Source organism: Carlito syrichta, unplaced genomic scaffold (genome assembly GCF_000164805.1).
Source record: "Carlito syrichta isolate Samal-C Ts95f unplaced genomic scaffold, Tarsius_syrichta-2.0.1 Scaffold295414, whole genome shotgun sequence".
Lineage (NCBI taxonomy): Eukaryota > Metazoa > Chordata > Mammalia > Primates > Tarsiidae > Carlito > Carlito syrichta.
Window position 1 is genome coordinate 159,541 of NW_007239510.1, and position 17,043 is coordinate 176,583.

General features: G+C 40.7%; 1 long non-coding RNA gene across 1 annotated transcript in view; it reads left to right on the forward strand.

The window, feature by feature from the left end:
- The window catches only part of LOC110595348, a 92,287-nt gene that overhangs the window by 72,867 nt on the left and 2,377 nt on the right, over nt 1–17,043 (forward strand). The window contains exon 2 of the long non-coding RNA XR_002481772.1: nt 16,064–16,138. This is a non-coding gene — a long non-coding RNA (uncharacterized LOC110595348). The remainder of the gene's footprint in view (nt 1–16,063; nt 16,139–17,043) is intronic.

Sequence of the window (17,043 nt, forward strand, 5' to 3'; positions counted from 1 at the left end):
GTGCGTGCTACCATGCCTGGCTGATTTTTTTGATTTATTGTAGAGATGAGGTCTCGCTGCCCAGGCAGGTCTCGAACCCCCGGGCTCACACAATCCACTCACCTCAGCCTCCCAAAGGCGCGGGATTACAGGCTGAGCCACCGAGCCCGGCTGGAATTGTGCTTTTTATTTGGGTTTCTATTTGTTTATTATTGGTGTATAGAAATGCGATTGTCTTTTGCACATTTATTTTATGCCCTGAGAATTTGCCAAAGTCCTTTATCAGTGCAAGGAGGTTTTTGACAGATTCTTTTGGGTTTTCAAGGTATAGAATCATGTAGTCTGCAAAGAGGGTTAACTTGATTTCCTCTTTTCCTATTTGGATACCCCTGATTATCTTCTCTTCTCTGATTGCTCTAGCCAGGACTTCCAGTACTATGTTGAACAGGAGGGGTGAGGGTGGTCATCCTTGTCTTCTTCCAGTTTTCAGGGAAAATGGTTCCAATTTCTGTCTGTTTAGCAGTATGCTGGCTGGTGGGATTCTTGTAGATGGCTCTTACTATTTTGAGGTATGTTCCATCTATGGTTAGATGTTTGAGGGCTTTTATCAAGAAGGGGTGCTGGATTTTATCAAAAGTTTTTTGCATCTAATGATATAATCATGTGGTTTTTGTTTTTATGTCTGTTAATGTATTTAATTAGGGTTTAGGATCCTACGGATGTTGAACAGACAGTTCTCAAAAGAAGATGTACGAGCAGCCAACAGATACATGAAAAAATGTTAAGCCTCACTAGTTACCAAAGAAATGCAAATTAAAACTACACTGAGATACCACTTAACTCCAGTCAGAATGGCCATCATCAATAACTCAAAAAATAACAGATGCTGGAGAGAATGTGCCAAAAAGACAACACTTCTATACTGTTGGTGGGAGAGTAAACTAGTACAGCCTCTGTGAAAAACACTGTGGCAATTCCCAAAAGTTCTAAAAATCGACCTTCCATATGACCCCACAATCCCCTTACTGGGAATATACCCAGAAGAAATCAGGTCACTCTATGAAAAAGATACCTGCACACGTATATTTATTGTAGCATTGTTCACAATAGCAAGAGCATGGAACCAACTGTGCTGCCCATCAAAAGAGGACTGGATTAACAAATGTGGCATATGTACACAATGGAATATTACACAGCCATAAAGAAGAACAAAATCATGAACTTTGCAGCAACCTGGATGGAATTCGAGTCTATAATACTGAGTGATCTTTCACAGAAACAAAGAACTGAGTATCACATGTTCTCACTCATAAGTGGACCTTGAACAACTATCCTGATACTGTAAGAAAAGGATTGACAGTGGCGGGAATCTGCAGGGGTTGGTGGGGGGTTGGGGTGGTGGGATTGACAGCAGTGGGAATCTGCCTGGGGAAGGGGGGGCACACTTAATCAACAAGGGCACCTGCGTAATGAATATTTGTAAACCTAACCCTGAACTGTACCCAACAATTTTAGGATAAAAAATTTTAAAGTTAAAAAAATTACACAGTTTCAGGTATTCTGTTGCAGACAATAGCAAATGAACTAAGATAATAACGTCCCTGTTTGCTTGACTCTTTCTCTTGTCCCTCACAGGCAAATAAGTGAATAAATTGTCTGTCCTTGTTGTCTCCATTTCTCCGTTTCATTCTTTCTCCATAAAGCACTGAAATTTGTTTTGTGCTCTTACTACTTCATTAAAACTTCTCTCTTCAAAGTCATCAGTGGCTGCTGTGTCCCTAAATCTAATATGCACTTTTTAGTAATTATCTTATTTGACTTCTCAGCAACATTTTACGGTGTTAGCAATGTGCTTCTTGTGCATTTCTGTGAATTTCACTCTCCCGGTTTGGTTTCTACCTGTCCACTAGGATTTCTTGGTCTTAGCCAAAGTTTTCCTTTTCTCTCTAATTTTTAAGATATAGATGTTTCTCTGGGGTCTGGTTATTTGCACTCAATTCATTCTCCCAGAGAGAACCCTACATTCCTATCAATATGTTAATGACACTGCAATCATTTTATTCAGTCCAGGTTTCTTCCCGAACCTCCAGACGTGCATATTCAGACTACTGGACATCTCTACTTAAAGATCTCATGGGTTCTTCAACTCCATAAGGTCTACAATTGAACTGATCCCTGTGTTCTCTTAGTTCAATAATGAAACCACCACCTACCCAAGTGCTTGGATCAAAAGCATAAGAGTTTTCCTTGACTCTTCCTTCTAGTTCATCACCCACCATCAATTGATCCCTGAAATCCTGATCTATTCACTTCTCTTTAACACTGTAACCAACATCTAGTCTAGATAACTCTCTTAGTCTGTTTCTGTTGGTATCTACACAGGAATACTCAAGGCTGAGTAATTTATAAAGAAAAGAGATTTATTTGGCTCACAGTTCCACAGGCTATACAAGAAGCATGGCACTAGCATCTGCTTCTGGAGAAGGTCTCAGGAAGCTTCTACTCATGGCAGATGGTGAAGGGGAGCTGGTGTGAAGAGATCACATGGTGAGAAAATCAGCAAGAGAAGGAAAAAAGGAGGTGACAGCCTCTTTTCAACAACCAGTTCTCACAGGAACCAAGAGTGAGACCTCACTCCTGGGAGAATGACACCAGTTCATTCATGAGGGATTCACCCCTATAATCCAAACACTTCCCCCTAGACCCCACCTTCAACACTGGGGATTCAATTTCAACATGAAACTTGACAGGGTCACACAAACCCTATCTAAACCTCAGTAGCAATCATTGCTTACTTACTACTCTTGTTTTAATTTATACTTTAATTTATTCTTCTTTCAGCATCCAGAATGAGCTTCTTGAAATAAATATCTGAGGGAGGACCACCACACAGGTGGAGGTCTAGTTGGTTCTCTCAGGTCCAGATGAAGAGAGTTCACACAGGACTTCCTTCCATTTGGAAAAGAGGGCATGTAAGTCTGGAACCAAAGAGGGAAAGATCAGAACACCATGACTCCTGCAGAGATTGTTGCCAGAGGATTTCGATGGATTCCTAAAGGAAAAGACAGAGAACGTTGTGAAGATGTCTCTAAAAAGATCTGACACATTCTAAAAGGATCTGAACTCACTTGTGGGAAAATGGGGCTAAGACATTCGAGAGGGATCCACCCCACAATCCAAACACCCTCCTCCATCCCTACCTCCAACACTGGGGATCCCATCTCAACATGAGGCTTGGTGGGGCCAAGCAAGCAATATCTAAAGGAACTACAGAGAAACTAAACAGGTGGTTTGAATCCTCCTTGTCTCTGAGACTGACCTAAGCGGACCTGGGCGGAGAGAGTTTTTGTCTTGGGGACACAGCAGCAGAACCTGAGCCATACTGATAGAAGAACTTATATAAAACGAGTTTTTCCATTCTTTCTATCTCTCTTTCTTCAACATTTGCATTTATTGTTGCATTTATTTTGTAGTTCTTACCATGGTGACAGGTTTCAATGCATTCCAAGTTAAGGGCATCATTTCTAATGAGATGCGATGCAATAAATATCCTTGCACATTGACCCCTGACCTCCTCCCGTCTCTCCTCTCCTGATGCAGGTCGTCCCTCAACCCCCCTTGTCCACTCTCTTACTGAGCACCATACAGCACTCAGCTCGAGCGCAACTCTTTTTGGGACTCAATGGTTTTTCTTCTGAAATCACCTTTTCATAATGGAAGGCTCTCTCAGGCTCCAACATTTCCGATAGGAGCATTTCAATCTATCCCCTCTTTGCCTCCACAATGCTCACTTTAATTTGCCGGTTGTATCCTGGTTTAAATCCTTCAACAGCTCTCCTTTGCTTATAGAAAGAAGACATAGGCTTAGACTGGCCTACAAACTCTTTCACCCCTTCGTATGGTCGCTGCACCTATTCCCAGGTTGAACTCCTTGGAGTTTCTGGGTCCACTGTTATCGCTCCAATCACCTGCGCCTTTGGGCATACCATTTCTCTGCTTCGAGTTCCCTTCCGCATTCATCCATCTACAAAGCAGCCTTCTGTACAACTGAAGGCTCAGGTCAAAGATTGCCCCGAGGGGCTTTCCCAAACTTTCAGGTCAGGTCTGACCACTCCTTTCTTGGTGTGTGTGCTTGCGTCTTGTTCTTTACCTCTAAGCTTGTACTCATCGCACATTATGGAAATACATTTTTGCTAACATGTCTCTCTCTCCTGCCAAATCAAAAATGATCTTTGAGTTTTGAATGGGACCTAGTACACAGCGGATGCTCGGTGAATGCTTGTTTTGAAAGGAATATGTATGTATATATGTACATGATATACTTTTCAATGTTTGAGCATTTCTTTATTTTTAGACAGATGTGATAAATAAAGGAATAATATGTGACTTACTTCCATACTCCCCTAAATAACTCACATGACGCATACCTCCTAAATCACTGACTTGACTCTCCAAATTTGTCACACTAAGATTTAGCCTGGTGGGTATGATCATGCTCAAGTCTGCCTTTGCATTCTTTCAGGGGGGCGGGGCCTAATCAGAACGGCGCTGAGTGGAGAGTGGAAGTGAAAGAACCTCTGCGTTTGTGTGCGTTGTTCTGCTGATGCCCTCAATCTGCCTTTCTGGCGTCCCAAGTCCGCTACGAAGGAGGCCTGTTATCAAGAGTGGACATTTGGCCACGTTAAAAAAGAAAGCCTATCTTGCCATCCGGGGTGGCAATAGTGTCCACCAGATCACACCATTCCGGTGAAGCTTACCCGTGCTGAAGCCCAGATTCAGTTTCACACCGTCTGTACCTTCCTGCTTCTCTTCTGGTGATTCCCACTGGTGTCCCTGCTGCTGGCTTGTACCCTTGCATCTTTCCTGCTGCCAGTGATGCTCGTCCACACGGCTTCAAGGAGCCCCGCTGGCCCATTGAGTCTAACTGGTACCTTGTTGGCAACAGTTACCGAGCAGCCTGGGGTAGGTTTAGCCTCTTGCTCGGTTGGCCTGAGGCAGGGTCACCCAACTTCTTGCAAGTACACATAAAGGAATACAGTGCAGGCAATGTAAATAAAACAATGTCTGAATTACTTGTGACTTGATCTTAAAATGATTTCATATTTGGCCTTTTTTCAGAAAATCATAGCAATACCTATGAGCTAAGAGAAACAATCAAAGAAAAAGGGGGATTTTAAGTTTTACTACCTCTTCTCTGGAGAATGGTACCCACTAATTAGAGCTCTGTACAACTGGAAATAATATACTTCTGTCAAAAGTAATGGATAGTTTGTCTTTAATACATCTATTAGTAAAATTAGATATTGTATATACGTATTTTTTTGAGTTGGAGTCTCACTCCATCACCCAGGATGGATGGAATGAAGTGGCATACCCACAGCCACCCCAGTGTTGACCTGCTGGGCTCTGGCGATCCTTCCGCTTCAACCTTCCAAGTAGCCAGAACTACAGGCATGTGCTACCATGCCCAGTTAATTTTTGATTTATTGTAGAGATGAGGTTTTGCCAGGTTGCCCTGGCTGGTCTCGTATCCCCAGGCTCAGGCAATCCACTCATCTCGGCCTCCCAAAATGCTGGGATGACAAACTGAGCCACCAAGCCTGGCCTAGATTTTTTGAGATACACTAACACAGAAAATTTTTTTTAAAACAATTGTAAAGTTTCTTTACTTTGGATTAGCTTCTTTTCTTTCAATGCTCCATCATAACATTATTATTATTATTATTATTATTATTACTGAGTTGGAGTCTCATTCTGTCTCCCAGGTTGGAGTGCAGTGGTACGCTCACGGCCACCCCAGCGTCGACCTGCTGGGCTCCAGCAATCCTTCCACCTCATCATCTTGAGTAGCTGGGACTATAGGCATGTGACATCGTATCTGGCTATTTTTTTTTTTCTTTTTCTTTTTTGTAGAGATGAAGTCTTGCTATGTTACCCAGGCTGGTCTCGAATTCCTGGACTCAAGTGATCCTCCTGCCTTGGGCTCCCAAAGTGCTGAGATTACAGGCGTGAGCCACCATGCCTGACCCATGGTGACATTATTACATTTTAGTCACAAAGAAATAGCTAGCCTTGGTTCAGAGAATCAAGTTTCAGTAACAACCTTTACTTTTACATAAAATGCAATATCACAGATTTTCATCACATTTTCTTACATGTAGATTTTTTGGGTGGGTATTTCTGTTGCATTTCTAAAATCTCTCCAAAGCCAAACTTTCCACTGAATAAGGAGAAATGAAATATAGCTTAAATGTAATTTTTTTTTTATATATAAAACAAAATTATCTGGCTTATATATTTCATTAAAATTTAAATAAGTACAAAGCAAGACTCTTCATGCTTTAGGCTATTTGAGTTTAGATAATTAAAAAAATAGTCTACAATCTGAGAATATAAATACTTCCAAAAGTGATGTAATGTAGCCCAGCATAACTCTTGGCATGCTGCTTTTTTGTCTGTGCGTGATCAGGCAGCGTGTAGCACAGTGGCTGTCCAGAGTGATCATTTGTTACACGCTGCTAGGGATACAGACATGTGCAGCGAAGGGAGGATAATGAGGTGATGCAGTGATGTCACGGGGGTCTGGATTTGGACTGAAGAGGAGTCAGTGAAGGCTTTTTCAAAGAAAATCTTTATAATATTTTACCGTATTGATGTATCGGTGTGCTGATAAATTATGGATATTAACTTGTCTTTTAGGTGCTCAAACTACATGAAGTTTGTGTTGTACTTTTGACTTTGTTGAGTGTTTTTGCCACAGGGAGGAAATAAGCTTAAGATCGAACAAGTCAAATCTGTCAGGCTTTTCCTGTAGATTTTGGATATTTTGACCAAGAAGACACTAGTTATATGGACCTATTCAATAACGAATTCTCAAGCAAAGACTGATCCCACACTGGGTACTGAGGGTTGATCTTAACTTACGCTGGTGTGTTTAGCAACAGAAGTTCATACTGAAGGAACAGAAGAAGGCAAGTATCAACTGTGAGCAAGGTGCCATATTTACTCAACTGTAGCCGAATGTGAATTAGCAGAAGGCAGTGTATAATTGTGATTATGGATTTTAGTTTCTAGAGAATTTGGGTGAACTATGGGGAACTCCGATAGACATCTTTCCCTGAAGAAAGATTCCTGGGATTGGCACTGGACATCTTGCTGATACTATCTGGTTCTAAAATGTGGGACAGTGCCACTTGATTTACATTTAGAATCTCAAATATCGCTGACTGCTTGGCTGCTGATTAACATCCTAATTATCAGTTAACACCTTAGGAGGGGTTTGTACCTGGTCATTTGGGAGTCAGACCCAGTAGAAAAGACGGCCTCCCGTCCACTGATACATCTCACATCTTTTACTCAATTTATCCTCGTATATTATGCCCTGGAGGGCAGTTATAATATATTTTCATATTATAAATATGGAAAATCTGAAAGAGAACAGAGAAAATGATTTGTCTCATGTCACAGAGCTAATTAAAGGGAGAGCTGCATCTGGGCTCTTTGTCTCTGAGTCCCGGAAGCCTGGGGTTTCCAATTCCAAGACAGCCTCACGGTGGAAGAAATTCAGTCCTGTAACTGGGAAGTACTCTCTGCAAAGAAATCTGAGCTGCGGAAACTATCAAAATTAGCTTCAAAAGGGGGAATGACTCAGCAATATGCAAGCTAGTAAAAGACTGAAAACACCATTAATTGCTTTAAAAATTTAAAGCCTCACCACAGGACTGGCACTTTCAAATATGGTCTTATTAGTCCCAGGCCCTTTGGTTATTTATACTGATAAAAACGGATTCTTTTTTTTTTTTAACCCTATTCACAGAAATCTTTTTTCAAATGCCTGCCTTTCTACAGGAGGCAAAAGGTCACATTCTTATTCATAACCAAATTTGAAGAGATTTAGAGCTAACCTGTGCTGGGAAAGACATCTCTAACTCTAATAATACATTTCTCTTCTGGAAAAAGAAACGAAAGCACATACAAAATCTGTACCAAATGTATTTTCTCTACAAAAATTATTCTCCCACCCCGGGGCCTTCCCCAGAGTGGATGTAACATTCTAGTTAAAACATCACTTGAACAGTTTAAAAATCTAAAAAAAAAAAAAGCCAAAAAAATACCAATAATATAAAACCAATATGTGCTCAATGTTGATGTTGGGGAGAAAAATATCTCTTCCTTCTGCTCATCTTAGGTTCATTAGCTCTGGCTCCTGTAACAGAAGATGAACTAATAAGACAAAGCATGCCACTTTATTTAACAAAAGTTTAAACATGACATGGGAGCTTTTGTTAAAATATTAAGACCTGGAGAAGTTGTGAAACCTCAGTAGTTTTATGCAAGGTTTAATGAAGGGTGAACAGTCATGGAGAAATACAACAGGCCAAAAGGGGTCTAAGCTAAGTGTAATAAACTGGGGGAAATTTAGCCAGGTCTATTCCTCCAGATTCTGCTCTGTGTTCCTTTACCTTCAAAGATAAGACTCCTCCCACCCCACGCCTTCCCTCTGGAAATAGGAAGGGCACCTCTCACTAGAGGGTCTTAGAATCTGCCTCAGGGGAAGGTCAGAAAATTCTTTCTAGGTTTTATGACCTGCTTCAAGAGAAGGACAGAGAAAATGTCCGCAGGAACTTCTTGCTTCTGTTGTTTTCTCAAATTCCTCTGGCTTAAAATCCAGTATGTTCAAGGGACCATATTGGGATGGTGTGTCCTGGACCCTGTCATAGAAAATCTGGAAAAGACCAAAAAAAGAAAGGTAGATCACCCTCGTCTCACAATCTGAAGAGAATCACTGTTACAATGTAGTGATTTTACACACAGACACACACACACACTGACTTACACACACACACACACACACACACACACACACACACACACACACACACTGACTTACCTTCCACACATATGTTGAAAATGCATGAAACCATATTGGGATGGCAGAGGGAGTGTGAGTATACTGTTCCTTCCTACTTTTCATAGCAGCCTTCAATGCAGCGCTTCAAATAGCCATGACAAAAAAATTTCAAAAGCCAACCCTTATATATCCTCCTCTATATCGTTATATATATATTTTTTGAAGCAGAATTTATTGAGAGGACAGAAAAACTCCTAGAGCCGGAGTTCTCTGCTCTTTTTTCGGTATACATTTTCCCTAATCATTAAGAACCATGTGAAGTGATGAAACTGAGCAGTATTCCTACAAATATATAAAATTCTAGCCCTTCGTGTTGGGTGTATATTTATCTATACATTTTGCTGTTCTAAATAAAGTTACAGTCAACATCTTTGCACTTAAATTGTTTTTTTTACCATAACTCTGATTATTACCTAGGAAAGTTTTCTTAAATTCACTGGATCAAGGATTAAAAACATTTTTATAACTTCTAAATTTATTTAACCAAGTTATTTTCCAGAAATATTAGGCCATGAGCGGGCCTAAGAACTGGTCTTAATGGACCTTTGCCAGTATAAAATATTAGCATATTTCAAATCTTTGCTAACTTGCTAAGGGGGAAAAGATATATAGTTTAAATTTGCAATTCTTTTTTAATAATAAGGTGACTTGTCTGTTTGCATTTTATCCCATATTTCTATTGGGATGCTAGAGTTTTATCCATTGATTTGTATGAATTGTCTATTATGAATATAAATGGTTTGCGAATGATGTTATTTCTCAGTTTTAATTTAGTTTATGGTTTCTCCTAACATATGGGTGGTTTTGATTTTTATGTAGTCAAATCTGTATAGATTTTACTTTGTGATTTTTTTATGTTTAGAAAGTTCTTCTCTACTCAGCGAGAATCAAAGTATTTGCCTATACTTCCTTCTGGCATTCTTCCACTTATAAGAAGAATAAAACATATTACAAGAAAATCTTGTTAGAGAAAGTTGTGTCTGTGCCTGTCAGGTTAAGGAGAAAGTAGCCTCCCATGAGCTGTGCTTTAATGGCCCTGAAAAAAAAATCTTGCTTCAAAATGGCAGTCTGTGGCCAGGAAGGGTGGCTCATGCCTGTGATCTCAGCACTTTGGGAGAGGGAGGTGGGAGAATTGCTTGAGCCTAAGAGTTTGAGACCAGCCTGCATAACATAGTGAGACCTTGTCTGTACAAAAAATTAGCCGAGAATGGTGGCAGGCATCTGTAGTTCCATCTCCTTGGAAGGCTGGGGTGGAAGGATTGCCTGAGTCCAAAGGATCCCCTGAACTCAAGGGGTCTAGGCTGTGCAGAGCTGTGATCACAATGCTGCACACCAGCCTGAGCAACAGAGTGAGACCCCCTACTCAAACAAAAACAAAATGGTCATCTCCTCACCTGTCATTACAGATCTAAAGGTTTATTCTGTGGGGCCCTGAAGGTTTTTTGCTTTTTAAAGTCCCAATTCATTAGTGAAAGCTATTGTTTCACAGTTATTAGCCAACTCATTCATTACTGATTAAACTTTCAAAGGCATTGCTGCCCAATTAATAACCCATTAGCACAAGTTCTGGTAGAATTGGTGCCTGGGGCCTATACTTCGGGATAAAGGACAGAAAAGAGAGGCAGACCTTGGGGTTGGGAAACAAGAGAGGTATTTGCTGCTTGGTTCACAACTGCTTGGACTTGACACTCCCAGGACAGTTGCCAGAATCTATGATGAGCTAGTGCAGTTCTTACTCCAGCTTCAGAGCATATATAACCAGACTTTCAGAAGCCCCTTTGATTCTGCCATCGAACTTTTAATATCACCTACTCCCTCACTGTTTGATCAGCGTCAGGCTAAGACTCTTAGCCTCTGCCCTGCCCTCAACATGAAAACTCTATTTTCTTGAAGCAAAACTTGCTGGCTTGTGCTTTCTGTACCAGGATGGGTGCTTGTTTCATAACGATAATAGAATAATAACTGCCATCAATTAGGCACTTATGATTTGTGTATTATTTAATTCTATCAATCACCCCATGAGGTAGCTAGTATGATCCTTGTTTTGTAGATAAGTTCTAATTCTCGGAGGAGTCAAAACAAAAAACAAAACAAACAGAAACCCTGTCCAAGGGGCACATACCATTTCATAAGATTTTAACGGAGTGACTTCTCAGTGCCAGGCACTGTTTTAAGGTCGTTATCTCACTTAATGACCACAGCACTCTGCTCAAGCCCTTTAAGCAAAAGAGAAATGGAGGCTTGGAAAGGTTAAATATTTCGCTTCAGGTCACACACAGCTAGAAGGTGGCAGAACCGTATTCAAACCAGGCACAACACTCCACTGGCTAGTCTGTCACTAGCAGAGGTGAGATTCAAATCCAGTTCTGACTGATTCCAAATCCCGTTATTCTAAACAGAGGATGCTCCCAGCTGTGGTGACTGAGCAGTGACATCTTGTAATCACTTGTGAGAGTTGTTGCATCATATGAGTAATTAAAGCTAATCGTTAAAGAACGAAAGTTTAGAATCCTGAACTTTAAGTCATTAGAATGTGCTGGCGAGGATGTGGAGAAAAAGAAACGCTTCTACATTGCTGGTGAGACTGCAAACTTGTACAACGTCTTTGGAAGACAATGTGGCAGTATCTGAAAGAACAAGAAATTGACCTTCCATATGACCCAGCAATTCCCCTATTGGGAATATACCTGGAGGAACTCAAATCATCCTACAAAAAAGATGCCTGCACATGTATGTTTGTTGCAGCTCTATTTACAATAGCAAAAACATGGAACCAATTGTGTTGCCCATTGAAGCTGAACCGGATAAAAAGAAAATGTGGTACATACACACAATGGAATATCATGCGGTCATAAAGAAGGACAAATACATGGATTTTGCAGCAACTTGGATGGATTTGAAGTTGATCATACTCAGTGATTTATCACAGAAACAAAGAACAAACTTCCATATGTTCTCACTCATAAACGGACCTTGAACAATTATAATGCCATAAGAAAGCGACTGGCAGTAGTGAGAAACTGTTAAGGGAGGGAGGGGTGGGATTTGCAGTTGAGGGAAACTGCTAGGGAGGGAGGGGCATTCCTCATCAACAAGGGTACCTGCAAGATCAATGTTTGTATATCTAACCCTGCATCTTTATAATAAAAATTTTTTTAAAAGTCATCAGAATGAATTAGAAGTTTCTTATAATGCCATTTTACTTCATTCTAAATATACCTTCTTAAATGGAAAAAGGTAAAATAATTTCTGGATTTTGTGCACCAGGCCTCCAGACAGCACACAGCAGGCATGGCCTATCTATGCTCCACGGAGTTGGGGTTTTATCAACGGCTGGTGTCTTGAATCACCTAGAGCAGTGGTTCTCAAAGTGTGGACTCCAGATCACCAGGAAACGACTGCATCAGAAACTCTAAAGGTGGACCTGGGTAATCTGCGTTTTAACAAGCCCTCCAGTTAACTCTGATGCACTCTAAAATTTGGCAGCCACTGATCTAGAGACTTCTTCTCTCACATCTATGCATTCTAGCTGGAATGACCCCAAAGGAGGGCTCAGCTGGGACTATTAACCAGAACACCTCTGCATGGCCTCTCCGTGTATCTTCTCACAACTGGCATTTAGGGGTCCCAAAGGGAGTTTCCTGAAAGGAAGCATCCAGAGAGCAGGAATTCAGAGAACCAGGTGGAAACTGCATGACCTTTTCTGACCTAGCCTTAGAAGTCACCCAGTGTCACTTTGACTCTATTCTACTGTTGAAGCAGTCACAAGTCTGACTAAATTCATGGAGTGGAGACAATGTCCTCACATCAGGAGAGGAGGAATGTCAAGGAATTTGGAACTATAATATATATAAATATATTACATATACAAATATATAAAATATATATTGCATAATAATACATCGAAATATATATATTTATATATGTACCGTGCCCAGCCTGGAGCCATATTTTAAAACCCCTGGAATTTACCCTATTGCCAGACTTCCATATTATATATAATATATATAAGAAATGTATAATATATATTTTATATTATATATCATATGGAATATATATTAGATATATTTAGACACAGTGTCTTGCTTGTGTCTTGCTCTATTGCCTGGGCTGGAGTGCAGTGGCACGATCACAGCTCACTGAAGCCTCTAACTTCTGGGATCAAACAATCCTCTTGTCTCAGCCTCCTGAGCAGATGGGACTATCAGGAGGTGCCAACACACCCCGCTGATTTTTAAGCACATTTTTTGTAGAGACAAAGTCTTTATAAATTTCCCAGGCTGGTCTTGAATTCCTGGCCACAAGTCACCCTCCTACTTCAGCATCCGAAAGTGCTGGGATTACAGGCATGAGCCACTGCACCCAGCCTAGAGCCATATTTTAAAACCTCCAGAATCTACCCTCTGGGCAGACTTCCATTTGCAGACTCTACTTCTTGGCTTCATTGCATTTGGCATCAAGCTTGGACCCAAGACCCATAGGAATGTGGTGTGAATAGTTCATTTCAGATATTTTGTGGTAGAAAGTAGGTGGAGAATCATTTCTCTTTACCATTCAATTATAACTGCCTTAAGAGGATATTGTAAGATTTTTCTAGTGTATGCTGATAAATGTGATTTACACATAGCAGCACATATAGTGTGATCTCAGTGAGTTATTATTGTAAAGAGTTTTAAAATTTAATATTTGAATACCTCCCCAAATTTGGTCACATTTATACATTTGGTTTTATGTAATGCTCAATCTCTCCTCTTCTGTATTTAACACCCTGTAACAAAGCACAAGACTCCTATGAATCACAGAAGACATGACATAGAGAAGCTATTATCCTGGTTGTCTCCAGACATTATATTTCTTATAAACAATTTCCACTTAGAGCCAAAGAAGGCGGTGGTTTCTGGAACAGAGGCTAGTGACCACTTGGCGGGATCATTTAAGCTTAGATGAAAATAACCACTCAAGTGCTTTATAGTCTCACTCTCTAAGTTCTAAGTAACAATTTAAATTTGTTTTCTCTGGGGATGATACTCAGATTTTCCAGTGTTCAGATTTTATGCCAGTTCTCAGTTTAATTTTATAGTACAATCTAAACGAGAAAGTTCAAGAATGAGCACCGAGGGAGCATTCCATGTACAGGAGTTAACCTGGAGCCTTGTTTTGATCCTGATATAAAACTCTAATATGATGATTTTTTACTATTTAACCAACTGTTATATTAGCCTGTTTTGATTTCTCTTGAGTGGGACTTTGAGTTCAAGCCAAGCATTGGCAGATCATTCCTTTGGCTTATTTTGCCTTCTCTGAAAACAATGCATCTCTATTTTCCCCTTAAGTTAATTGGATATAACTCTTTAATTCTCAGCATATATACTGTCCTAGAAATTGTTGTCTTCTAAAAATCGTATAATTGACATTAAAATTGTGTAGAATTAAGAGTTAGCATACATCTCACATCTCAGGTTTTAACATGTTTCCATGCATGAGGAGTGAAAAATAACATGGGGTGGTGCTAGAAAGTAAAATGTTTTCAATAAACATGCATGCTCAGGTGTCTTCTCTATAGAATGATTTGAGTTCCTCCAGGTATATTCCCAGTAGGGAGATTGCTGGTTAAGGGATAATAGTATAAGAAAGGGATTGGCAGTAGCCAGAAACTGCTGGGGCGGTGTGGGGGGGCGCCCGGGCCGCGGCACGTGACATCAGTATGGGTACTTGATCCTAAACCAGGTGAAATGGAGACCCAAAGGGAGAGAACCAAACTTTACCTGTACAATGACCACTTGTATACCTAATCCTGAAGTGTATCCCATATCTTTAAGATTAAAGAAAAAGTAAAATATTTTCAGCAGTCTCTTGAAGGAAGAGGAAATTACACTATCTAGGGATTTGATTTTAATTCCAGGTTCTCAACATCAAGTGATTCCTACAGTAGCTGCAGATACACCGTGATTGTTGTTTAAAGTATAACCCAAGCTATTCAGTGCATTTACAAAGAAAGTCTTGAAGACTGTGAAAAATGGTGCCCATGGGTAACATTTATGCATGTATATACACACAGTGTGAGCAAGCTAATAGTGAAAGACAGGGAGATTCCACCAGGACAGCAAACAGCCTCCTGAAATATTTCTTAATTTGTTGTTATTGAGGAGCTCAAGGGCCATCTAGTTCATAACTGTGTGATGAAACTTGTTTTAAGTGTAAGTTGAAGCTTATTTTGAATGTATATTGAAACTTGTTTTTAAAACTCGGATGTATGCTTGCTTTCCCACCCAAGCCCAGTACTATACTTTTGGTAAACAAGTTCACATACCAAAAGAAAACCGCGGAGTCACGGTGCAGACCCTCTGGCCCCATTTCCCGCTTCACTCCCCTAGTAATCTCACATTCCAGATGTCCCAACCGGTTCCACCCAGCCCGCCTGACCATTGATGGTCAACCGCGGTCTTCCGTGACCCCGGACCATACAAACCAACCAATCCCAAACGCCCCCGTACCCAGTAGGAGAAATTACCCAATCATGTGGGAACAAGTTTAAAGTTCTTTCCCCTCCCTTGTAACTAACTGTGTATATAAGCTGCTTGCTGCGCTGGGTCGGGGCGCTCGTTCCTGTACCGCTGCACTGGTTACGGACATGAGCCCAGACTCGAGCCTGAATAAAGACCCTCGTGTGATTTGCATCGGAGCTGGTTCTTTGGTGGTCTCTGGGATTCAGGATTCGGGTACAACATTATCGTGTCTGAACTCAGATTTTTCCTGGTCTTCAATAGTTTCCACTAACTTCCAATTTTATTTATTTTATTCTTGACTTTCACTTCGAAGGAGTTACACTGTTTCTTTAAATCAATCCATTCAGTTTTTTTTTTGAGTTGGAGTCTTACTCTGTTGCCCAGGCTGGAGTGCAGTGGCACGCTCACGGCCACCGCAGACTCATCCTGCTGGGCTCAAGCAATCCTTCCGCCTCAGCCTTCCAAGTAACTGCAACCACAGGTGTGCACCACCATGCCTAGCTTTTTTTTTTTTGTAGAGACATAGTCTCTCTATGTTGCCCAGGTTGGCCTTGAATCTTGCTTCTGCTGCCTAAAGTGCTGGGATTATAGGCATGAGCCACTGTTCCCGGCTTCCATTCAGTTTGTTATTCATTCGATTATTTATTCATGCATGTGTTTATTCCAGCAATAGCACCATGGGGCCACAGGCAGAAAAGTGAGGAAGCCATGGTTTCTGTTTTCCAGCAGCTGAAAGACAGAGGTAAGTAAACAGATAAATACCAAGGAGTGGTGGGTGCTCTGGTAGTGGCAGATACAAAGGCCAGGAGTGTGATTGGATGTGTTTGTTAAACTGTGCTTAGGAGACAGGGATAAGTAAATGTTTCACAGCTAAGACATCTGAGTTGAGTAAGAGTTGGTTAAAAAAAAAGTTCGGGTAGGATAGAGCTATTGGGAAAAAAATATTTTGAGTTTTGATTCTGCCATCTAGGATATTAGTTATCCTTCTCTGCTAAGTCCCTGATATGTTTTATGCCATCTATGTGTTTATCACTTGTTGAGGATCACATCCAACAGGAGAAGCTACAGGCAAAATGATTTTTGAGATACACAACTAAAGACTTCCTCTGTTATTTAATCATCTACTAATCTATCAAACTAAATTACCCTTCAATCCACATTTCTCCCTCAAATCCTCAAGGATATGACGAGTCAACTCAAATGCTTTGCTGTGATTAACACATGTTCTATGGTAGTTGGTCTTTGGTTGCAAATAATAGGAAGTCCTGATTCAATCGGCTTAAGTAGTAAAGATATGTATTATCTTGCATAATAGTAAGCCGGAGGTAGGACAGGTTTAATTGGAATTGGCTAATTTAGCAGCTCAATGACATCAAGGATCTGGCATCCTTCCATTCGTATGCGCTGCCTTCATTAGTGTACAGACCCATCTCCAGACTTGTTTTCCTTTTGGTCATGAGCTAGCTGGAGCAGTTCCAGGCATCATATCCAGAAAACCCTGTCTAGTAGAAGGGAGGCAAAGAGTGTCTTTTATTTTTTATTCTTATTTTAAAGATGTGGGGTACAATTCAGGATTAGGAATACAAATGAGCCGGGCTCAGTGGCTCAGCCTGTAATTCCGTGCCTTTGGGAGGCTGAGGTGAGTGG